Raw genomic sequence first — 25763 nt, forward strand, 5'->3', positions numbered from 1 at the left:
TATCCCCAGAGCGCAGGGTTTCTATTAAGTCTGAATTCTGCTCCAACATCGTGGAAGGTGTACCAAACACAGAAACATGCCGAATGAATAAATAAACATGCAACTTTCTTGAGGACAGCAGCCAGCATGCTCTCTGCCTGCCCTCTGCTCCTCTGCTGTCCCCCATAGCCTAGTCTGTGACACAGCTGAGGCCCCAGGAGAACACACTGCAGAGCAACTTGTCTCCCATTGTTCTCTACTAACTGTATTTAACTGGGACGCAGGGAAGGGTTTGTGTGCCTTTCTTTCCACTGTAGTAACTGATGAAATCCTCTAATCACGCCTCTGATCGCTTTGTGTGTGACAGTTCCATCTCTAAGCAGAACTATTCTCATTTCTATCTCCTTCACATTTTCCCATGGCATGGAGTGAGTCAGAGCTTCTCTAAGCTGGCATTGCCTTGGACCATGTGATTTACTAAAGCCCCTTCTAACTCTTGCGAACTGAGATTATCTCAAGGCCTGAAGGCAAAGGGGACTATGTAGAAAAAGGGCTGAGAGAAGCCCAAGCTTACAAATGACTTCCAGTCGGTGCATTCTATTAATATGCAAGCTATAAAGTGGCAGTTATGCTCTGCAGGTAAAACGTATTCATATTCTGAGCACTGGGGAAATTTCCCTGTAAAACATAAGAAATACCTAGCATACCAATGAAGCTTTTGTCCTTTGAGGACTATCCAGCTTGAAAAAAAAAAAAGACAACAAAACCAAAAATTGCTGGAGGTAAAATATGTCAATCTTTTATGTCTTAAGGTAAGGACATTAAAGGGCTTCTTACCAGACATAAAGAAAGTCTTTTAATGCAGACAGAATTTTGTAGTTGCCATCAATGACACAGTCTGAAAAACAAAGACAAACGTGTTAGCATTAGAAGTAGAGTTCTTTCTTTGTTTAAGTTCTTTCTTTGGAAAGCTTACTGAAGTTAGTTCATTAAGGCCAATCCGTATTTCCTGGGTGCCTCCTGTACGCAAACTCTGGGCCTCTGGGTTCTATATGACTATCTGTGTAAACTTGATTGGCTTTTTGAACTTCCTTGTGGTCAGTTCCCTTCGTGGCTGAATGATTAAGACACCAATCTGCTGTGCCCTGAGTCTGGAAAGTCCTCCACTGGATCATGTCTGAACACTCATTTCCCATCTGGTGGTAGAGTTTGTGAAAGTTAAAGGTCTTTTGGGATATGGTGCCTAAAGGTCTAGTTGACAGAAACAGTCCACTAGAAGAACATCTTTGAAGGTCAAACGCACTTCTAGTTCTGGCTTTCATGCTGTGTCTTGCCTATCACCATGTGAAGAAGCAGCTGCCTTCTGATACTGCCACTACTGAAGCGTCCATGCTTTCCTCTGCACCTTTACCATGATGGGATGAACTCTCACAATATCATCAGCTGAAAGTTTTCCCTTCCATGAGCTATTTACTCTGAGAAAGCATCATAGAAATCAGAAATTATACATGTTGATTTCACAGGCCACTTTAGATCAAATACAAAACTCTAGAACAAAGGCAAACATCTGATTAATGGGATTTAAGTGGATTACACCATCTCTTATTACTGTTTTTGATATCTTTCCAGTGCCTTCCTGGATTTCCCAGACAAGTCCCTCTGCTAAATGTGCTAGAGGATCAAAAAAAGGCATTATAAACACAACACTCATGGCTTGCCTTTTAAGATTTTTGCTACCCTCTGAGAAGTGTACTGAAGTTGTACCAAAATAATATTATAGAAGAAATATAAAATGTTTTTGAAAATTAGAAAGAGAATGGGTTATGTGCCTAAATTTCTGTTATGGCCCTTATATTATCATATGATTTTTTCACAAAATTTGTTCCCTCCCTGTCCATTCTCGCTCATAACATTTGACTGAATGGCACCAGAAAGGTTAGAACCATTGAGCTTCATCTTTTATTCATCTTGCTAATACAAAATGCAATAATAAAGAAAGCTTTCTATAATTTGGCTTAATGATGGGAAAGAGCTTTATATTCAGATTGTGAGCAAATGATTTCAAACTGGACATCCAGACAGGAAAGATGAAGGTTCTATGGCAATATTTAAGATATTCATCAGTCTGACTAGAGGGCAAGTCAAGATCAGGCCCCCTCTCTTTCATTGCTTAGGGTCTTAGCTGGGGTCATTCTTGTGGATTCCTGGGAATTTCTCTGGAGCCAGGTGTAACATGAGGGCCTGCTTGTTGGGGTTTCTGTCCTCCCACCATCTCCCACAGCCATTTGGCCCCAAAGAAATAACACAGAGGCCTATATTAATGATAAACTAATTGGCCCATTAGCTCAGGCTTCTTATTAACTCTTATAACATACATTAACCCATTATTCTAGAATATGTTAGCCACATGGCTCTATACTTTCTTCAGCGTGGCAGGACACATCCTGCTTCTTCTGTGTCTGGACAGGACTGGGAAGGAATGGCTTCCTCCTTCCCACAATTCTCCTGTTCTCACTGACCCACCTGTACTTCCTGTCCTGTTGTCTCACCTATACTTCCTGCCTGGCTACTGACCAATCAGCATTTATTTAAAATATAATTGACAGAATATAGACAATTGTCCCATACCAGCCAGGTTTTCCTAACTCTATAATGACTCCCTTAATCAAGATCTCTTTCCTTGCTTTCATTTTTGTTCTTCCTCTATCTCGACTATCCAATTCCCTCAAGTTCTCCTCAATCTTCCCCTTCTCCCTTCTTCTTCCCCTTTTACTATCTCTTCTCTCCCCACCCCCACACTCTCAATTTTATCAGGTGATCTTGTCTGTTTCCAATTTTCAGGTGAATTTTTATATATTTTTTTCCCTTGGGTTCACCTTATTACTTAGCTTCTCTGGGATCATGAACTATAGGCTCAATGTCCTTTGCTTAGAGCAAGTATCCACTTATGAGTGAGTACATACCATATTCAGCTTTATGGGTCTGGGCTATCTCACTCAGGATAGTGTTTTCTAATTCCATCCATTTGCATGAAAAGTCAAGATGTCATTATTTTTTACCACTGAGTAATACTCTAATGTGTAAATGTGCCACATTTTCTTTAACCATTCTTCAGGTAAGGGAAATCTAGATTATTTCTGTGGGGGTCAGCCATGATAATCTAAGTTTGGGCAGGTCACCCAAGGGAAGTTCTTTACTTCCAACCATTATCACCTGGGATTCTAGTCATAGATAAATTTAAATAAGAGGCCTGAATCTCAGTAGTTTATCCTGAAGCAATTCCTGATATAGGAAAACACCACAAGCTGAAGTTACCCGACCCCCACTCAAGAACAGACTATTCAAAGGAAATGGCTGACATTCCAATGGCTGTAGATAGAGTCACCTGCCAGCACACCTCACCAGGAAACCCCAAGACAAATGTCAGTCAATCAGGGGTCCTGAACCTCAGAGACCCCTTACCTCCACCTTTACTACTTTAAAAACCCAATTTTAATTGAGCTCGGGCCTCTTCAAATATTCTAATACATTGGACATGCGGAGAGACCAAGTTTGCAAACTTAATTAAAATAAAGGTTCTTTGCTTTTACATATGGGACTTGGTCTCCTTTGTTGACTTTTGTGGGCACCCATGGATTTGGGCATAACAGTTTCCAGATTCTGGCCATTACAAATAATGCTGCTATGAACATAGTTGAACAAATGATTTTGTAGTGTGATTGAGTATCTTTTAGGGTATATGCCCAAGAGTGGTATTGCTGGATCCTGAGGAAAGTTGATTGCCAATTTTCTGAGAAACTGCCATACTGATTTCCAAAGTGATTGGACAACTTTGTATTCCCACCAGCAATGGATGAGTGTTTCCTTTACTTCACATCCTCTCCAGCATAAGCTATCATTGGTGTTTTTGATCTTAGCCATTCTGATAAGTGTACAATAGTATCTCTGAGTTGTTTTGATTTGCATCTCCCTAATAGCTAAGGATGTTGAACATTTCCTTAAGTATCTTTTGGCCATTTGAGATTTTTCTGCTGAGAATTTTAGTTTAGTTCTGTACTGCATTTTTAATTATATTATTTAGAATTTTAAAATCTAATTTCTTGAGTTTTTTATATATTTTGGAGATCGGTCGGTCCTTTGTCTGATGTGGAGCTGGTGAAGATCTTTACCCATTCATTAGGCTGCCTTTTTGTTTTATTGGCTGTGTACATTGCTTTACAGAAGCTCCTCAGTTTCAAGAGGTCCCATTTATTGTTGCTTTTAGTGTCTGTGCTACTGGGGTTATATTTAGGAAGTGGTCTCTTGTGCCCATGCATTGAAGGCTACTTTCCACTTTCTCTTCTATCAGGTTTATAGTGGTCAAATTTATATTAAGGTCTTTATTCCATTTAGACTTGAGTTTTGTGCATGGCTATACATATGGATCTATTTGCATTCTTCTACATTTTGAATGTAGAAGTTATGCCAGCACTATTTATCGAAGATATTTTTTTCCATTGTATAATTTAGCTTCTTTGTCAAAAAATCATGTGTTCATAGGTATGTGAATCAATATTCAGGTCTTTGATTCAATTCCATTGGTCAATGTCTCTGTTTTTATGCCAATACCAAGCTGTTTTCATTACTGTAGCTCTGTAATAGAGCTTGATGTCAGGGATGGTGATGCCTCCAGAAGTTCCTTTATTGTTCAGGATTGTTTTAGCTATCCTGAGTTTTTGTTTTTCCGTATGAAGCTGATTATTGTTCTTTCAAGGTCTGTGAAAAATTGTGTTGGGATTTTGATGGGGATTGCATTGAATCTATAGATTGTTTTAGGTAGGATTGCCATTTTTACTATGTTGATCCTACCTATCCAAGAGCATGGGAGATATTTAGATTTTCTGCCATCTTTGTCAATTTCTTTCTTCCAAGACTTAAAGTTCTTATCAAACAGGTCTTTCACTTCTTTGGTTAGTGTTATCCAAAGATATTTTAAGTTATTTCTGGCTATTGAGAAAGTTAATATTTCCCTGATTCCCTAATTTCCCTCTCAACTTTTTGTCATTTGTGTATAGAAGGGCTACTGAATTTTTTTTAGTTTATCTTGTATCTTGCCACATCACTGAAGGTATTTATCAGCTGTAGACGTTCTCTGATAGAGTTTTTGGGGTCACTTAAATATACTATCATACCATCTGCAAATAACAAAAGTTTGACTTCTTTCTTACCAATTTAAATCCCCTTCATTTCCTTTTGTTGTCTTATTTGCTATTGCCAAAACTTCAAGAACTATGTTGAAGAGATATGGAGAGAGTAGACAGCCTTGTCTTGTTCCAATTTTAGTGGAATCGCTTTGAGTTTCTCTCCATTTAATTTAATGTTGTCTGTTGGCTTGCTGTCTATTGCTTTTATTATATTTAGATATGGTCTTTGTTTTTCTGATCTCTCCAAGACCTTTAACATGAAGGGATGTTGGATTTTGTCAGATGCTTTTTCAGAATCTAATGAAATGATCATATGGTTTTTTTCTCTCAATTTATTTATATGATGGATTACATATGATGGATTTTTGTATGTTGAACCAGCTCTGCATCTCTGGGATGAAGCCGACTTGATCATGGTGGATGCTTTTTTTGATGTGTTCTTGGATTTGTTTTGCCAATATTTTGTTGAATATTTTTGCATCTATATTCATGAGTAAGATGTGTTGGTAATTTTCTTTCTTGGTTGAGCCTTTGTGTGATGTTGGTATCAGGGTAACTGTAGCCTCATAAAAAGAATTTGGTAATGTTTCTTTGGTTTCCACTATGTGAAACACTTTGAGGAGTATAGGTATTAGATCTTCTTGGAAGTTCTGGAAGAATTCTGCACTAAAACCATCTGGCCCTGGGCTTTTTTTGATTGGGAGGTTTTTGATGACAGCTTCTATTTCCTTGCAGTTTATAGGTCTATTTAAATTGTTCACCTGGTCTTGATTTAATTTTGGTATATGGTATCTATCTAAAAAATTATCCATTTCTTTGACATTTTCCAATTTTGTGGAATACAGGTTTTTGTAATATGACCTAATGATTCTCTGAATTTTCTCAGTGTCTGTTGTTATGTCCCCTTTTCATTTCTGATTTTGTTAATGTGGATGTTCTCTCTCTGTCTTTTGATTAGTTTGGATAAGGGTTTGTCAATCTTGTTGATTTTTCTCAAAGAACCAGTTCTTTGTTTCATTATTGTTTGTGGTTTTTGTTCTATTTTGTTGAACTCTGTCCTTAATTTGATTATTACCTGACTTCTATTCCTCCTGGGTGAGTCTGCTTCTTTTTGCTCTAGAGCTTTCAGGTGTGCTGTTAAGTCTCTAATGTGAGCTTTCTCTGTTTTCTTTATTTGGGCACTTAGTGATATGAACGTTCGTTTTAGCACTGCTTTCATAGTTTCCCAAAGGTTTGGATATGTTGTGCCTTCATTTTCATTGAATTCAAGGAAGTCTTTAATTTCTTTCCTTAATATTTTCCTTGACGCAGGGGTGGTTCAGTAGTTCACTACTCAATTTCCATGATTTGTAGGCTTTCTGAAAGTAGCATTGTTATTAAATTCTAATTTTACTCCATGGTGATCTGATAAGACACCTTCTTTAGATTGGTAAAGTTTTTTTTCTCTGATTTTGTTGAATATATTTTCTGTGCATTTGAGCTGGAGTTCTTCTCTTTCTTTACTCCTATTATTCTTAGGTTTGGTCTTTTCACGGTGTCCCACATTTCCTGGATGTTTTCTGTTAAGAAGTTTTAAGATTTATTGTTTTCTTTGACCAATGCATCAATTTCCTCTATAGTATCTTCAGCACCTGAGATTCTTTCTTCTATCTCTTGTATTCTGTTGTATTGTATTGTCTCTGTAGTACCTGTTCATTTACCCAAATTTTCCATATCCAAATTCCCTTGGTTTGTATTTTCTTTATTACCTCTATTTCAGTCTTCAAGTCTTGAAATTTTTGCTTCAACTGTTTGATTGGGTTTTTTTCCCCCTTGGTTTTCTTTGAGGGATTTATTAATTTTTTCCAAATTTTTGTTTGTTATTTCCTCCATTTCTTTGAGAGAGTGTTTCATTTCCTCTTTAAAGGTCTCCATCATTTTCATTAAGTTACATTTAAAGTCATTTTCTTCTACTTCTTCTGGGTTAGCATGATCTAGTCTTCCTCTTATATGACCCACTGGATTGTGGTGTTACCATGTTGCCTTTTAGGTTGTTGGAGGAAATCTTGCTTTGGTACCTACCCACCTCTTCCTTCAAATGAGGTCAGCAGTGTCTTTGATCTTGGCCCAATCCTTACTGTGGCTGTCTGAGTGTTTAGGAGGTTTTCTTGATCTGCTCTGTACTGTCAATGTCTGTCTCAGAAAGCCTCTGAGATCTCTATAAGACTGCTGTCTTGGTCTTCTCTCCTGGTTTGCTTTCTTGGTGCTCTCTCTTGGTCTCCTCAGTATTATAGCAAGTTCTCAGCTCTTAGGCAGGGTGTGGCTAGTAGCTTGGAGGGTCCAGTGAATGTGGTTGGGATTAGGGGGAGCCTACCCACAGGAAACTCCCTGCTAGCTGGCTAGAAAAGCTGAGGGAGTTGGGAGAGGGGCCCGGGTTTTGTCCCACTGTGGAGGTCCTAGAGAGTGGGGTATCCCTCTGTGTGGCTGTTCACTCATCTCTTAAATCTGCTCAGTATTGGAGTCCATATATGGCTTTTAAAACATAGACTGGAGAAATGCTTTAGAAATTAGGAGTATGTACCGTTCTTGCTGATGACGTGAGCCCAGTTCCCAGCATCCAGATCAGGCAATTCACAGCATCCTGGAACTCAAACTCCATGGAATTAGTGTCCTACTTAACAAGCATATACCTAGGCACAGACACCTATATATACACATCATTTTTACAAATAAATACTTAAAGCATATCAGAATCTTCTCACTTACAGAACCAAGTAGACAAATCAGTTTCTTCTATCCTGCAGGAGCTACCGTTAAAGAATAACTTGTTAGTGATACTTATCACACCACATATGTCTGCCAATCAAAACTTACAGCTGTTTCAATAGAATTTCTCATATCATACATTTCATTTTCCATTAGAAGTGAAAGTAATTGAATTATTGGGCATTTGTTTTTTTGAAACCATGTCAAACTTTTCTATCTAGCCATTTGAGAATTAGTACACCAAACATCCTTGATGTGTAGTGCTTTTCAAAGAGGACACTAAATCATTGCTCCAAATCCCATATTTTTAAGGCAGTGTTAATGTAAAAACATCTGGGAAGAACCCCAAAGGCAAAATTAATGGTGATGACAATGATAATAAAAAACTAAAATCTGGCTGAAAAGAGACGAATTGACAATATGTGCTGGGCAAATGCCAATCACAGGAGTGTGACCTTTGGGGATAAAGTCTTGAGATGCTGGACACTTAGAGTAAGGCTGTGGGGGTTGCCAAGAAAGAAATTGCTGGATATAAGACCTCTGGAGTATAAGCACAGCGTGCAATCCAGTCCTGCACACAGGAAGCTGAGAGAGCTAATGAAACGCCTGCCTGAGCCAGCCCTCTGTTCCAGAATGGCAGAGATACAGAAAATGAAATCAGGTTCTTATTTAAAAGTCTAAGCACAATGCTATTGCCATATGCATCTGGGACTGAACATCATGCTATAGAGGGACAAAGGGAGGTGCAAACCCAGTTAGATTTCCCAAAACAACAAAATCTCTTGGGAAGAATCTGTTTTATACTAAGTTAACACATATTTCCTACAGTCATATATTAGCCACAAATAATTATCAAATGTATAAGAAAACAAGTCATCTGCATGGGAATCATTAGAGAATTACGAACAATATATTTACATCTCAAAGGAGTCTAACACTAAAATGCATTATATGTACACATACATATATAATGCATAGCCAAGTAATTTGCGGCGCGCATCCTGACCAGCAGGAATGAACGCCACTAAAAACGAGAATTCCTTCCCTGGTCACATCTTTATTCGGAGCCCTTTGATTGAGGAAAATTGGGGGAAGGGAAGATAGAGCAGGGACAAGAGAAAGCTTAGAGAGAGGAAGTAGAGTCCAGAGGCAGCTGCATTTAAACGGTGGAGAGGCTTGAACGCTGTCCTGATTGGTTAATGCCATTCTGCTGGTCTGAGCATGTGCAAGCAAGGGTGCAGGCAAGGGTGCTCAGCCCCACGCGGCCAAGCCAGGTATACCTCCAAACTGCAGGACCACCTGTGCCTCCAGGTGGCTCCCAACAGCTCCCCCTATTATTGTCTTTAAGAGCAATAAGGCAAAACTATTTTCCAATCTGGTCCTCACCTCACTTGGGCTAGCAGGTAGCACACCAATCAAAGACATACAGCACTTCCACCTAGACACAGCATGCCAAGAATATCTCTGCTCCCACCCATTCCTAAGGAAGGAAAAAGCAAAGTAAAGTCAGTCAGAAAATCGTTAAGAGATAAGAGGTTGCACAGGGTGTTGCTCAAGGCGATAACGTGAGACAGCTGCTCTTGACATCGCCCAGAAGGTCATCTCTGCTGCCTCCCCACAAATCTTCCACAGCAGGACACTCAGCATCCAGTGGGTCATCTCTCTTCTTTATTTCTCTTGTCAGTCTTGCTGGCATCCAGATGTATGTCAGCATTCCTAGAAAAACATAAACAAAACTCTCCTCCCAAATTAACATTTAAGAGTACTAAAAATCTCAGTGTAAAAATTCAGCACAATCAGTACTGGAAGTAGGCTGGTTTTGAACTTAGAGATCTGCAGGTTTCTGCTCCAAAGAGCAAATCTTGTTTGCCTGTGCCATCAAAGCAGGCCTTAGAATTAGATGGAATTGCTTTCAAACAGAGCATGTCTGTCTGCTGTTGTTTTTCCAGCAAAATTTTGAATTAAAAATTAAGTGTAAAGAATGCAAGAGAAATCCTTTTTCTGGGGGAAGCTGTCACTGGTAGTCCCCCTCTATTGTCTAATACCAAAACAGTTGTCACTGGGAATTGAACTCATGACCTTTGGAAGAGCAGGCAGTGCTCTTAACCTCTGAGCCATCTCTCCAGCTCCGCATTCAAATGAAAAAACCTCTAGGTAGCATTGTTTTATTCCACCCGTTGCCTCAAGCAAAAGGTCCGCCTTTGTTACCTAGGATACGGTAACCAGGTAGACACGCCTTTATTATGATAATTACGACCAGTTCTTTGAGGGAGAATGGGCGTCGGCAATCGATCTGACTACTTCCTGCTGACAAAGGGACGTTGTGAATTTTTGGGGGATAAATGTTTTTATCTGACTAAATTTTTGGCGACAAATGTTTTTATCTGACTGAATTTTTGGCGACCTTGGCTGTGAGCGGCTGCGGCGGCAGCAGCGGACAGCGACAGCTCCGCCTCTGAGGCCCATTGTGGCGCGCTCAGCATGGCTCAAAGGCATGGCCCCGCCCCGGGCCGTGCGCGGGATAGCCGTTTTCTGGGAACTCACCTCCCCGCTCGGGGAGGGCCCGGTTAGGGCCGCGGGGGGCCCCAGTCTCAGACCTTCCCAGGGGCCGGGGAGTGACGAGCACTCAGCACGTGGCCCCCCTCCGCCCGCCCATGTTGCTATGGAAACGCGGTTCAGAGTTTGGCCCCTCTCCGTCTTTAGGTCTTTAGCGGTGCTGCTGCTCACCACGCAGCTTCCGCCTCTGCCTCCCGAGTGCTGAGATTAAAGGCGTGCGCCACCACCGCCCGGCCACTTCCTCAATCAAAATTAAAATTAAAGTTTTCTGTACGTGAGAGCCAGAGACTGAGCTCTCTTATCAAAATTAGGCGAAAATCACCTCAGAAAGTTCTGTGGCTCTTTAAGAACAAGAAAGGCAGTCTTCAAGCATGATCAAACTCGCCTCCCTACGAGACTGTTGCCCCGAGTCTCTAACAGCGAGTACGGAGGTGGACGGAAAGGGAGCGGAAGCCGCGGTCTCCCGTACCCCATCGTCCTCATAGTCCCGCCTTAGTTACCTCACCTTTTTTGCTGCTGTTCACACTCCTCTTGCACTGAACTTAAGGAATTTTTCTTCCCCGTTGCTTTCTGTACCTTCTTTCAGATACCTTAACTTTGATTTTTTTTCTTTCCTTTTTAGGTCTATACTTTTTCCATTCTTTTTCCTCCCCTTTCTGGAGGATTTAACTGACGTCACTCACCGCTCCACGTGTTCAGAGTTCTGAAATTCACGGCTCTCTGTGTCCTGGTGTCTGATTTCAGCTTTTTCTCCTGGGCTTTCAGCACGTTGCTGGGCGCTTCCTTCTCAGGGTGCCCCGGCGTAGTTGTCAGGGGTTTCGAGCACCAGTTGCGGCGCGCATCCTGACCAGCAGGAATGAACGCCACTAAAAACGAGAATTCCTTCCCTGGTCACATCTTTATTCGGAGCCCTTTGATTGAGGAAAATTGGGGGAAGGGAAGATAGAGCAGGGACAAGAGAAAGCTTAGAGAGAGGAAGTAGAGTCCAGAGACAGCTGCATTTAAACGGTGGAGAGGCTTGAACGCTGTCCTGATTGGTTAATGCCATTCTGCTGGTCTGAGCATGTGCAAGCAAGGGTGCAGGCAAGGGTGCTCAGCCCCACGCGGCCAAGCCAGGTATACCTCCAAACTGCAGGACCACCTGTGCCTCCAGGTGGCTCCCAACAGTAATCCAATGTTTAAAGAATAAAGATCAAATCACAGGCATGCAAGGATTAAGAGAATATTGAAGATGAATGAGGAGACATTAAAAAAGAACCAAGATCTGGAAAACCAAAAGTCTTAAAAAGAAGCAAAAATTGAGGCTCAAAACTCAGGGGATGAGATAAATAGCACAAGAAACAAGACCAGAGAGAAACTGAATAAAAGGCATGCAGAGAAATCAGAAAAGGGCACAATAAATAAATGAGACAGTTTTTCACTTCAGGGACTAGAATGAGAAGGTTTACATGGCCAACCATTGCTCCAGATGGAGATAACAAAGATGAAGGCATGGGCAAAAGCTAAAGACTGTCTCATGTTAGCAAGATGGCTCAGCCAGTGAAGGCACCTGTTGAGAAACCTAACAACCAAAGTTCAGTTCCCAGGACCCACAGTGAAGGAGAGAACCGATTTATGCAAATTGTCTTCTGACCACAAGACACATGTCATGGCTCATGCACATGCACACGTGCACACACACACACAGACTAAATATATAGATAAATGTTTAAAAATAATACACAAGAATATTATCTAAGAATTTTATTTACATAATAAAACATGGAAATACCCAAGCAGGCTTTTTAAAAAACAAAAAAGCTACAAACTACATACATAACAGTAACATATTTGAAAATTAAAGGCACAGGCAAGATCATTTAGGAAGTCATAAAAGTTCTAAAGAATAAAACAAAGGTAGAAAAACCAAAGAGAATCAAGAGCAGGATTAAACTAGGTAGAATCAAAGTAGAAATACAATGTGTCAACTGTCACATCAGTGACTCCTAACAGCCACATTCTGGAATAAAGAGGGTAAGATAGACACTTGCAGAAATGTAAACATGACACGTGACAGGAAAGACAATGAAAACTGTTAGTAATGTCCTTACATGCTAACTGTTAGCTGCATTAACAAAACAATTATTCAGGCTAATTATTTAAGCATATTTGAAAACAAAGAAATGAATCTGACAGAGGGTTGATTTCCAAAATATATCAAGAACTTAAGAAACTAGACATCAAAATACCAAATAAACCAATTTTAACAATGAGGTACTGATCTAGACAGAGAATTCTCAATAGATAAAATCTCAAATGGTTTATGATACACTTAAAGAATTGTCCAACATCCTTATCTATCAGGAAATTCAAATAAAAAATGGCTTAAATACCTACCATCTTACAGAGTGGCTAAGTCAGAGTGGCTTAGTCAGAATGGCTAAGATAAAAACACTAATGACAGCTTATGCTGGAGAGGATGTGGGGTAAGAACACTCCTCCACTGCTGGAGGCAGTTCAGACTTGTCCAGTCACTATGGAAAACAGTATGGTGGTTTCTCAGAAAATTGGAAATCAATCTACCTCAAGACCCAGCGATTCCAATTTTGGGCATATATCCAAAGATACTCGATCATACCACAAAGACACTTGTTCAACTATGTTCATAGCAGCTTTATTCGTAATAGCCAAAACATAGAAACAACCTAGATGCCACTCACCCTAAGAATGGATAAGAAAAATGTGGTACATTTACACAAAGTAGTACTTAAAAAACAATGACATTATGAAATTTGCAGGCAGATGGATGAAATTAGAAAAAAATTATCCTGAGTGAAATACCCAGACACAGAAAGACAAACCTGATATGTATTCACTCATAAGTGTATATTTGCTGTAAAGGACAACCATGCTACAATCCATAGTTCAGAAAGGCTAGGTAATAAGGAGGCCCCAAAGAGGGATGCATGGATTTCCATGGGAAGGGGAAAGAGAAGATAACTCCTCAGCAAACTGGGGGTTGTGTGAGGGGGCAGGGTGGATATGGGAACATGAGGGATTGGGTTGGGCCTGTTGGGGGTAGAACAGAAAAACAGCGGGGCAGAATAATGAGAGAGATGTCTTGATAGGGGAGGGGAGGATGTTTCAGGTTTAGGCGAGAAACTGGTGTCAGGAAAACTCCCAGGAATCCATAAGGATGATCCCAGCTAAGACTCCTAGCAATAGTGGAGAGGGTGCCTGAACTGGCTATCTCCTATAATCAGATTGGTGCCTACCCTAATTGCCATCAGAGAGCCGCCTTCATCCAGCAACTAAAAGAAGCAGATGCACAGATCCATGGTCAAGCACTGAACCAAGCTCCAGGAGTCCTTTTGAAGAGAGGGAGGAGGGATTTTACCAGTGGGGTGGGGGATGGATCAAGATCATTACAGGGCCACCCATAGACACAGTTGACCTGGCCTCCTGGGACTCAAGGAATCTGGATTGACAGCTAGGGAGCCTGCATGGGACCTACAGAGGCCTTCTGCATGTGTCTGACAGCTGTGTGGCTTGGTCTGTTTGTGGGGCTCTTAGCAGTGAAATCACCACCTATACCTAGTGGTTAAGCTGGCTTTTGAGACTCTATACCCCATGCTGGGTTGTCTTACCTACCCTTGATGCAGGAGAAGGAGCTTGGTCCTGTCTCAACTTGATGTACAGAGCTTTGGTGATGCCCATGGAAAGCCCGTCCCTTTCTGTATGAAGACAGGGGAGGAGTGGATGGAGGGTGCAGAGGGGAGGCAAGGGGAGAAAACAGAAGGAGAGAAGGGAGAGAAAATCTTGGTTGAGATGTAAAATAAATAAAAAAGTTAGTTAAAAAAAGAAAAAAATAAATAAATGAATATATTTTATGTTTTAAAAAATGAAGATGTGAAATACTATCACATGGCAATCATGTCTATAAAATTAAAGACAAATATGAAAAAAATGTATTTTAATTATGTTGTCTTCAATACCTTATATCTTAGGTAGGATTTCTATTGCTGGGACAAAATACTGTGACAAAAATATCAGGTTGGGGAGAAAACAGTTTATTTGGCTTATACTTGCAAATTGCTGTTCATCACTAAAGGAAGTCAGGACAGGGACTCAACCAGGGCAGGAGCCTGGAGGCAGGAGTTGAATCACAGGCCATGAAGAAGTATTCCTTGTTGCCCTGCTTCACATGGCTTGCTCAGTCTGCTTTCTTAAAGAACCCAAGACCACCAGCCAAGGAATGGCACCACCCACTATGGGCTGGGCCCTCCCCACACTGATCACTGATTGAGAAAATGCCTTATAGCTGGATCTCTGAAGGCATTTGCTCAACTGAGGCTGCTTCCTCTCTGATGACTCTAGCTTGTGTGACGATAACTCACAAAACCAGCCAGTACACCTTGCGATTAAGAAGTCTTTCTCAAACATGAATCATGACAGAAAAATATAAACTTTGATTACTTGATTCCTTGAAATTTAAGGTTTATTCATTCAAAGATACGTTTAATAAAATCCAAGAATGGAACAGCAAGATAGCTCAACAGTAAAGGTGCTTGCTTGATCTCATGACTGGTGATCTCTGTGCAATCCCCAGACTCCATGTGAGGGAAGGAGAGAGCCAACCCCTGTGGTTGGTGTCCTCTGACCACCACAAACATGCTGTGGCATGAGTATGGGTGCATACACACATGCATAAACATACCATATCACATCACATACATACATGCATAAACATACCATATCACATCACATACACACATGCATAAACATACCATATCACTTCAACATCACAACATGAATTTAAAGAAAGTGTAAAACCAAATATCAAACCTAGAACATTTTGGAATTGAGATAATACAGAAAGGATAAACAATTCGTACAAAACAAAAAAATAAAAAGAGATAAATAACTGAATGGGCAAAAAGAAAAGCATAAATAAATAAAAAAGAAAAACATATCCCTTCTCAATTATAATCAGAAACATAAAAATTATGTACATCAGATTGATGGTCATTTGAAACAAACTTTAGTAAGTATTGACGAATATGAGCAACAATAAATTTTAGAGTAAAGGAAATTAGTTAAAAGTAAAAAAAAGTCATTGTTATAAAATGTCTCTGAAAAATTGTCATTGTTACAAAATGTCTCTTCTGTCATGTTATTCTACTTGTGTGCTAATAACTTTGAGTTCCTTCATTTACATTTACAACAGATGGTTACTTTCAACAGCTAAAACTTAAAAAAGAAATCTGCAGGTTAGCCCAATGTCCATAGAAGAGAATAGATATGGAATATAAAGTGGAAGAGCTATTGAATACACTGAGTGGTAAAAATAAAGAATTGCTGCTACCAACAATCAAGGATGAATCTACGGTCAGAATAATGAATACTATAAAGGTAAATTCAAATCAGGAGAGACACCGGTTTATTTTCCTGCCTTTAAACAGCAAAGGAGATAGGTACTTTTTTGTTTTAGATCATTTCATTTAATAAACTTATTTTAAATTCTGTCCATGTCTCTCTGAAATATATGTAAATCTTCTTAAACCCCAAATAAACTGCTGTCAACTATGCAACTTAATGAGTTTCTCGGGGAGTTGAGAGTCATGTGTCTGAAATGGAGCTATGGAAAAGGCAGCGCCCTGACTTCTGGTTTCGGAGGGAGGGTGGGAGGTCAACTTAGATGAGTGCCTCAATACATATCTACCTCACCATGACGATATAAGAAGTTTATTTCTCCTCTATATAACACTGACCAATGAATGAAGATGGTTCCAGTTGTCAACTGAATATAAGAAGAAAATGTCACATGATGATGGATTATCAGCCTACGTTCATATACGCAATGGGATGTATTTGTGAGACTATAAAAACAGAGAGGGTTTCTTCTTGTCTTTACAATGTACAGAATTGTGATATGCATCATACTTTGATGTACTATTTAGTCAGTAGTAAAACTCCTTCTTCTTTACTTCTTCCTCCTCATCCCCCTCCTCCTTTTCTTCCTCTTCCTCTCCCTTCTCCTTCACTGTCGCTGCCTTAGAGGAGAGGTAGAAGGTACACTAGAGTTTTCAAAAGAAAAGAACCAATTGAAGCTTGTATAGAGATTGAAGGAATTGGTTCACATGATTATAGAGTATGGCATGTCTATCTCAGCAGCCACCATGCAGGAAACAAAGGAACAGCCAGGCTTTGCTTCAAGCCTGAAGGCTTTCTGAGTGGACCCCCAGAGACTGCAGAAAGCAAGGACAGTCACAGGGAAAACTGATGGTAAGTCACTTTCAGGACCACCAGCTGGCAAAATTCACTCGTACTTAAAGGAGGTCAATCTTCTCCTCTCCTGAGCCCATCAGTTGATTGGATGGGCTGTATCTGCTTTATGGAGAACACTCAACTTTACTCAAGTGTCTATTTACCTAAATGTTAATCTCAGACAAAAGCTTTTCACCTAAACTTTCAGATTGGTTGTGCATACATCTAAGCACCCCCATGGCTCAGGCAACTTGACATATGCAATCAACTATCACTTGTAAGAGATTGTTCTTACCGCCATTATAAAATAGTTGATAGCAGAAACGATGTCTCATGGCGTGGTGGCTAAAGTGGCTGTCTGTGGTAAGAAGAGTTTACAGCATGGCTTGTTCACATCCTGTGCAACCAGGAAGCAGAGCACAAGGGCAAACAGAAGCATGGCTGAGAAGGATTATAACACCCAAGGCTTCTTTTTGTGGCTTACATTCATGAACTAGACCTTACATCTGAACAGTTCTGCAAACGTCACAAAACATTACCAGCTAAGGGCCAAGAGCTCAAACAATGAGCCTGTGGGGGTCATTTCATATTCAAGCCACAGCAATCACTACATATAGCCCTTTCTACTTTACATCAATGTACAGCCTTCTTAACTGCATTAATCTCTAAATTTTAACAGCTGACATCTCCTCTTAATAGAATGCAATTAATCTATACACAATGAAAATCACACTGACACCCTCTTCTCTGAAGAAAAAAATAGATACAAGGTTCATGAGTGGTGTCAATATTTTAATATATTATAACTTAAATATCAAGTAGTAGATTTAATAGTACTTAAATGTTATGATATAAAAACAATATATTCCAGGTTTAATGATGGAGGTATAAGATGAAACAGATACTACATATATGTGTGTATATATATATATATAAACAAAATGAGCAAGAATAATAAAAATCACAGTCTGCATAGTATGAAGATCAGGTCTGATTAAGATCAACATAAGATCACTTACCTAGTATGCATGAGACCCTATTTTCTATCCCTTACACTGCCAAAGACATTGCAGTCCTCTTGACTGTGCATATCACATGATCCTAGCTGATACTGTTATATGCCTTTTCCTGTCACCCATTCTATTTCCCTTGTCCCATTTACACAACAAAGTAACACTGAGACATGTATATTCCAGACATATTCTTCCTTACTTGCTACTATACAGTTTTCTTTTGGAAGTTAGAATTAGTAACCCCAGCCAAAAGTTCCTTCTTGGACCATTGACTCCGGTGGGTGAAGAACCCAAAATGTCATAGTAGCAGTCTTAATTCAGTGACTTCCTGTTGGTTGTTGTCCTGGTAAAAGCATTTTCTCCTCTGGACCAAAGGCTCTAAGATCAATAGAAAATAAAGTCATAGTAGTATAAAGCAAAACTTCTGTTACTAGGTCATTAGGAGATCATCGGTGAAACTACTCTCATTTCTACTCCTGGTTTCTTGGACCTGTCAATCTTGACTCTAGGGAAAATAGCACCATATGTCGACTGCTAACTGACTTTCTGAGGGACTTCGGTGCTGCAAGGAATACCTTCCTCATTCTTCAAAAGGCCTTTACACAATTCTTTCGAGACAACTGGTTCAGGGTGATAAAAAAATTAATCTGGCAGGACCAGTAAAGACTATGATCACAGGCCCATTACCATAGTTCGTTGTCAGGAATATGGTCTCATTGATGAGGAACAGTGTTCTGTAGACTTCCATGATGTTAAAAAAGGCATTTTTTTTAAATCCATGGGTGCTGGGTTTGGGAAATATACTGTATGCATGCAGAATGTCTGTTCCAGTGATGAAAGCAGTCCATTGTGATAAACTCTCCTCCGGTATCTGGCTGAACATTTCAGGGGATGATGTCTTATCAGGGTTTGGGTACTGGTATTTGTTGTCAGCATGCCAAACACCGAACAATGGTCATAATTCAACTTGGTTTTGGTAGATGAATGTGTGTGCTGCTGAATTTATACCTAACTTTAATCCTGCCATGCTGGTCACTTTGTTCACAAGCCCATTGGACAATGGCAAGAAAACCTAGAAGGGAAGGATGACTGGTAACTACAGAATGAGCCATACTCTCCATTTACTTATCAAAATTCTCTTCTATTAGATTTATTCTACAGTGAGCATTCATATGCCACACAAAATCTTCATTTACCAATTAGAGAATTCTAACTTACTACTTCTTGCTTGTCATTTTTTCATCTACGTTCCTCCTAAATCCCCGACCATCTGGCTAAGCCATTGGCCACAGCCCATTAATCAGCATATAATTACATGTCTGGTCCTTTCTCCTTCCAAGAAAAATGAACAACCAGATGTGTTGCTTGACTTCCTGCCCAATAAGAATTTTCTTTCACTGTTGTCCTTCAGGTGAGTTCCAGGAAGAGGTTGAATAACCACAGCTGTGCACTTGTAGCTAGTGCCTGCCTATCCTGTAAAACCATCAGTACACCCTCTGCCAGCTGATCAGAGGAAGCTCCTCATGGCCACAAGCACAGCCTTAAAGAGAAAAGGGGGCCCAGCTGCAGTGGAGACCATAGGCATTTGGGTCCTTTTTCCATGTAATTTGTTTCTGCCTTCAAGGTCTCCTTCAGAAAATCGAACATACAATCATTTTCTGCCGTGGCATTGCTTCCACCCACTGAAGGGAAGATGATGCAATGCATAGTTTGTGATGAATGAATGTCTCAGGATGCATTGTAACTGGCTTGCCTATGGCTAGGAGCTCAGCCCTTACTATCCAATAGCAGACAAAGAACTGCCCCTCAAAAGAAGATGAGTTGTGTGCAAAGGAAAATAGGACATCCCTTCTAAATGTTAGAAGTCGTAGGACTCTCTTAAAAGTACAAACAGAATCTCTATCTCCACTGACACTCTGTGTCCCCATTGGATGTTTGAATCACGCAGTCTAAGGAACAGAGTAGCTGTCTGTGGACCTGTTGCGGGACTTTGTGTTTTGCTTGGCCTTGTTGCTCTTTGTTGCCCACCAGAATTTGGTGGAAAGAAGTCTTCACTGAAGATACCACACACTTTGGTCATAGGGCAAAGGGAAAGCAAGTTGGAACATGCTGGAAAGGTTTTTGCTTGAGGACTCGTTTGCATGGTAGCAGAAGGTACTATGTAGGCTGCTGGAGGAGACATCCCTCACACCCTCTAACTATGCTGATGCTGCCTACACAGCCTGCTGCCGCCCCTCCTCTCTGCTACTAATTTCACCACCTTGTTCGCTATTCCACCATAAGCAACACTGATAAGAACAGTGAGACCCCATTCATCATGTATTTATGCTACACCTCACCAGAGACATATCTCTGTTTGGTAGGCTTTCTTGTTGATGCTACATTGGTGTTCTATTCAGAATTCCTGTTATGTGGAGCTTTTTTCCTTAATTTAAGTTGTTTTGCATATATTTTTACCAGCATTTTGGGAGGCAAGTGACAGAATATGGGACTTTTCTTCTATTGTCTAGGTCTTTGTCCATCTGTTTCACTAAAAAAAATATTAAGCAGAACTGGCAAGGTGACTCAGAGAGTAATTGAGCTTGCTGTCAAGTATAATGACTGGAGTTGGACTCCCTGGACCCAACCACAGTCGATATGCCTAGGCTCATGACATGCATACAAAATACACAAATAAATAAATGTAATTACTCTAATTATGATATAAATACATAAATAATGGCTATAGTGGTGATGAAGGATATAGGCTATCAAGAAAAAAGTCATATTTTAAAGGAAAATACTTAATCAAATATTGAAAACATGGTTTGAATGATCCGTGATATATTGTCAGCAGTTTAGGAATGAACTATGGAATTTAATAGTTTTTAAATTTCCCTTGAACTTTTTGACACACCTGTCACTGAAGGATGGTGTTTATGTTTCCTCACGTTGAATTTAGATGCTGCAAGGGCTTTACAAACTTATAACGAGATAACACTCTTTCTGAGCATCTGAAGATAGTCTACAAGAAACTGTTGGCTTCTCCTGCCATTCTCTCAGGACACTTGGACACTTGTTCTATAACTCCGATGCTAAGCCACAAGCAACTATCAGCAGTACACGAAGAAGTCGACGGGAAGAGGATACAAATTCCCAGCCATGGCAGACACCCCCTTGCAAAAGAGTATCTTGAAAATAAACCCACTCATTGCCACCCTAGCAGTCCCAGCTGCCATGAGGACAATAGGCACTGAACTTTCAAGTTCCATCCAATGTGTAGGTTCATAACAAATTATAAAGGTCCATGTGCATATATATGTATGTATATGCTTTGTTTATGCCAGTAGAAACACAAACACTGAATTTTGTAAGATACATTAAAGCAAACTTAAACCATACACAAAAGTTAAAAATAAATAATAGTAATAAGTAACATATGTCATCATATGCAGAGCTGAATTTGAGAGGCTCCTGTGTTCTTGCTGTAAATAAGATGGCCATCAGGAAATTAAAAGATCTCCCACAATAAGGACTTTAATGAGGAGTGACATTAAGATTCCAATGCAGTCCTTCAGCTGCTGACTTGGAAGGCTTGCCAATAACCTGTGCCCCTCTACACATAGCCTGTGTTTGAAAGACATTTATCTTCTTGAGAAGGTCTGCATCTAATTGGCATTCTTTAAACGGTAACTCTAGTGCTAATCAAGGCAAAGGAAACTCACATTGCAGTGGAAGGCAAATGCATGTCCCCAGTGTAAACAGTTATTTTATGATCAAAGTTTCTTCCATAGCCTTAAGTAACAGTATTTATTAATTACTGACAACCGTACTCTATCCAACATCTGGGTAGTATCATCAATTATGCCATTAAGCAAGGAGAGCTGGGCAACATAAACTCCCACAAGCACATAAAACAACAGTCAACCAAATAAAAGTTTTAAAGTTGAGCAATGCGAATAGGCTCTGACTGGATATAAGCCTGAGAATATACTGAGCCCCCTTTACAATTCATGTAAGAAATAACTACTTGGCATCCTAGAAGTAACCATTTGATTTTTCCTTGTCTATTGCAAATTGACAAAGGACTGACCCTATGCAATGTACATATTCTTCAGAGCTTGCGTTTAGTCCATACCCATTAAACAGATACCAATATAAACTGAAGGAAAGGAAGAGGAAAGCGGAGGAGGATAAAATACCCTGTGGAAGAGGTTAGAAGAACTTGACCAAGTCAAGGCCACAAAGGAGAAATGTATACAGACTGCAAACTCAGGTATGTGCTCAACCAAAACCCCTGAGCCTTGCTCAGCCCCACATGAAGACAGAGAACTAGGGCGCTTCCTGCCTGGTGATTAGTAAAATAAAAAGGAATGTCCCTCTCTGTCACTTTTTTGTATCCTGTTTTGGCAGCTGAGAATGAGGTTAGCATGTAAACTTAGAACTTGCATTTGCTGATGGCTGTACCCCAACAGTTTCATCCGCTAATTGACAGTTTCCAGGAACACATTGATGACAATTTCTTCTTCATATCAAATTTCTCTCTGAAATTAACTTTTTAAAACACAGACGTCTGTTTTCAGGAGACTTCTCTGATACTCAAGCACGACTGTGCTGTTTGTTCCTAAGGAGCAGTCACTGACTGACCTGCTTCCAAAGATTTTGCGTATTAAGTTTGAAACAGTTGTTAGAAAGTGTTCTGGGAATCTAGGGGAGGGTGAATATGGGGGTCAGGGAGAGAGAGAGGTGGCCCCCTGTTAACTCTGTGTACAGGTTTTACAGAGAACCTGAGATAAGTTCCTAGCACTGAAGACAAGGAAGGCACAGCAAAACAACCTGCTAACTCCAGTGCCAGGGGATCCAGTACCCTCTTCTGGCATCCGTGAGTACTGCACACACACACATCTGAAAATAGCAGAAATAATCATCTTTAAGGTAATATTACATTTTTATTATTTCATTCTGAAAAGAATCTTTTGGGGGAACAAGATGGATACTTCAAAAATACTTCAAAAATAAAATGGTTAAACCAAAAAGCTTTTGTGAGGAAAACTATATTACCACCATCATGTGATAAACACAAACCCCAGTACTTCAGAATGTGACCATACTTGGAATACAGAAGCTGAAGATGTTGTCAGCTAAGATGAGGTCATTCTGGACCAAACCCCTGTGAGTGATCAATGCTCATTTTATAGGAGGAAATGATAGAGACACATGAGAATATGACCGTGTAAATCACCCAAGTATAGAGCAACACGCACAGCAAGGATGCTAGCCACAGTCAGAGTCTAGGAAGAGGAAAAGGGACATCTTAGCCAGAATTCCATAACAAGGACTGAGGACCAGCAGTGAGCGTAGCACCTGAACCTTGAGTGATATGTCCAGAGGACAAGACATACAAAGGCTGAAGAAATACTAAACTCTGCAGAGGACCCAGCAGCCATGTCCACCTCTCACCATCCTAGCTCAGTAACACAAATAGGAAGTCAATCGAAATGCATTCCTCTTCTTCTGTGAAGCGGAGGTGATGGGTCTGAAGTGTGTTTCCCTCACTGTTCACATCTAAACTGTTGTTAAAGTTACAAGTTCCATCAGGAAGGAGTGCTTTTCCTCTCCTAACCACCTTTTCCATACCCACCAATGTCTGTCAAGGGCATTATTGCAGTAGTCTGTTTTTTAGAGGTTTATCTCTTGATCTATTTTCTCTTATAACCTATCACCATGGTGTAATAAAAATAGTTCTATTAAATATAAAACACATCATGTCTGATCTAAAATCACGCACCTTCTCACAGTTTCCCATATAAAAACCTAAGCCTTTAAAAAGTCCTCGGATGTGTGCAATAAGCCTCCCTGCTCCTCTGTGACTCTTGCCCTTTTTACTGCTGTTCCTCTGTAGGGCACTGACTGCCTTCATGGCATTCAAGCACGCTGAACTCACTTTCATCTCAGGGTACACTCCTCTGCCTAGAAATTACTTCCCTAAGCATTCTGGGAAGAGTTCCCTCATAGTCTGCAGGACTCTGGCCAGAAGATTCCTCATCACAGCGGCTTCCTTTACCCACTATAACTCAACAGATCTCTCTTCTCTACACTTGCTTGTCCAGCTTAATCTCCCAATACACCTGTACATGTTCCGTCTAAAATAGAGATTACTCGTGTATGATTCCTCATTTGGCCAATAGCCCCTTGAAGTTAAGGACTTTGCCTATTTATCTCATCACCGTATGATGAAGACAGAGCCAAGAACACATTGCCCAATAAACAGATTCTTGCTTTTCAGTGTGGGAAGATGTGATGCACATGTGTTATCTGACAGATCTCCTTTAAGAGAAACTACGAGGTCTAGAAGAGAGGTTCTGCATGGACTTATTATGACGAAACAAGCCACAGTTAAATAACTGAAAAGGAAAGGTAAGAGTAAGTCTTCAAAGAGGTGGGGGCATTTCTTATTGAACCACAATCATGGTTAAGTATCTTAACTTTACTTAAATATCTAATTTTACTTATCTAATATTTGAGAAACTGACACGTCCTTTGCATGGGCATTCATACCTCTGGTTATAACTCTTTCCCAAGTAGTCACACCAGACCTAATGCTTGAATCACTTGAAGCTGCTAACAACCCTGTTACAGAGATCGCTGAATAAGTTTAGGGAAGAAGCAAAGACACCAAAACTCAGGCTCACGGAGCACCCATCTGAAAGTGGAAGTAGTACTGGCAGTACCTGGGATAGCTGGCATCCTGGAAAGGCAGCATGCGTGCCCTGCAAAGCAGGGCCTACCTCTCCTATGTAAGGAAGACATAAGAATAGAAGGAGAAGGAATCATGTCTAGGAGTCTCTCTTGCTTCCCTTTATGAACATCTGTGCCCCTGTTCTTAGACTGCCTTCTCTCAGTCATCTGGCTAACTCATGCCCATCACTATACGTAAACCTCTAGCCTCAGACTAAAGAGTTGAGTTGGGTTCCTATTTCCTAGCTCCAGGTCTTTGTGTTTGATGTAAAACATGCACATCAACATGCAAACAGCTTATGGAACTTGCCTACTTCTATAATTACATACCTCAGCTTCCATATTTTACTTCTGCCTATCTATGAACACTTCTGCTTTATCGAAGAACTCTATCATACCGTGATGTAATTCTTTTCTCTCTCTCAGAAAACAACTAATGTTTGTAGTGACTTGCTCAATTATGATCTCAGAGTTCCAATTTGAAAAAGTTAATCCTCTACAAATCTGACTCTATATTAACATCAGAAGAAAAACATCACAGACAAATACAAATCCAGAAGTAGTTCTCTCTCAAATTTAGTACTCAACAGAAACAAAACATTTTACATAATTGATATCCCCGATTTATTAAATTTCCTAGGATATAAATTAAACCTCATTAATAATGTAATTTATTTTTCTCAAAATCAATTTACCTTTTCCTGTCCTCCTTAATAACCATCATATAGAAAAACAAATGGGAAAACTTCACTGTGCTGTCTTCTCATTTTCATTAGATACATAAGGATGCCTAATTTCTCCTTAAAATTACTTTGAGAGCCATGCACGTCAAACTCATCAAGTTGCATATATTAAACGTACAGCTTCTAGGTGTCAATCACACTTCAGTAGTCTTTTTTAAAGAAGTATTCAAAGCAGAGGGTTAAAAGCTGTACTCTGGCTCTTCAAATTAACTCTGAACATTTCGAAGAGTGTAGTGAGTAGCCTTGAAAGATAATAGTTTCAACCCTTGCAATTGTGAAACAACATAAAATTCAAAGAGCTGGCTAATCATTATAGGCCCAATTGAAGACAATGCAAAAATTTCTATTGTGCAAAATTAATGTTTAAACTTGTCAGGCATATTAATGAGCCCTACCCAAAGGCCTACATCACCAATCTAGCAAGGCATTTATAAGTTTGTAAACTGATGGTGTAAATTGTTCCCTGGCCTCCTGGTTTACAAGTTAGCATTTAGGGGGAATGGGAACTTGAGAAACTTTAGAGGAACTGAGATGTGCGTGGCTACTTCCAATAAATATTGCAACAGAGTTTGCTTTCCTTC

General features: G+C 40.0%; 2 pseudogenes; both read right to left on the bottom strand.

The window, feature by feature from the left end:
• Positions 1-25763, bottom strand: part of LOC125417588 (casein kinase I-like) — a 142340-nt pseudogene that overhangs the window by 54351 nt on the left and 62226 nt on the right.
• LOC148119756 (Nuclear RNase P) lies at positions 10225-10556 on the bottom strand (annotated as a pseudogene).

The sequence above is a fragment of the Myodes glareolus genome, chromosome 14, assembly GCF_982192425.1.
Source record: "Myodes glareolus chromosome 14, mMyoGla1.1, whole genome shotgun sequence".
Lineage (NCBI taxonomy): Eukaryota > Metazoa > Chordata > Mammalia > Rodentia > Cricetidae > Myodes > Myodes glareolus.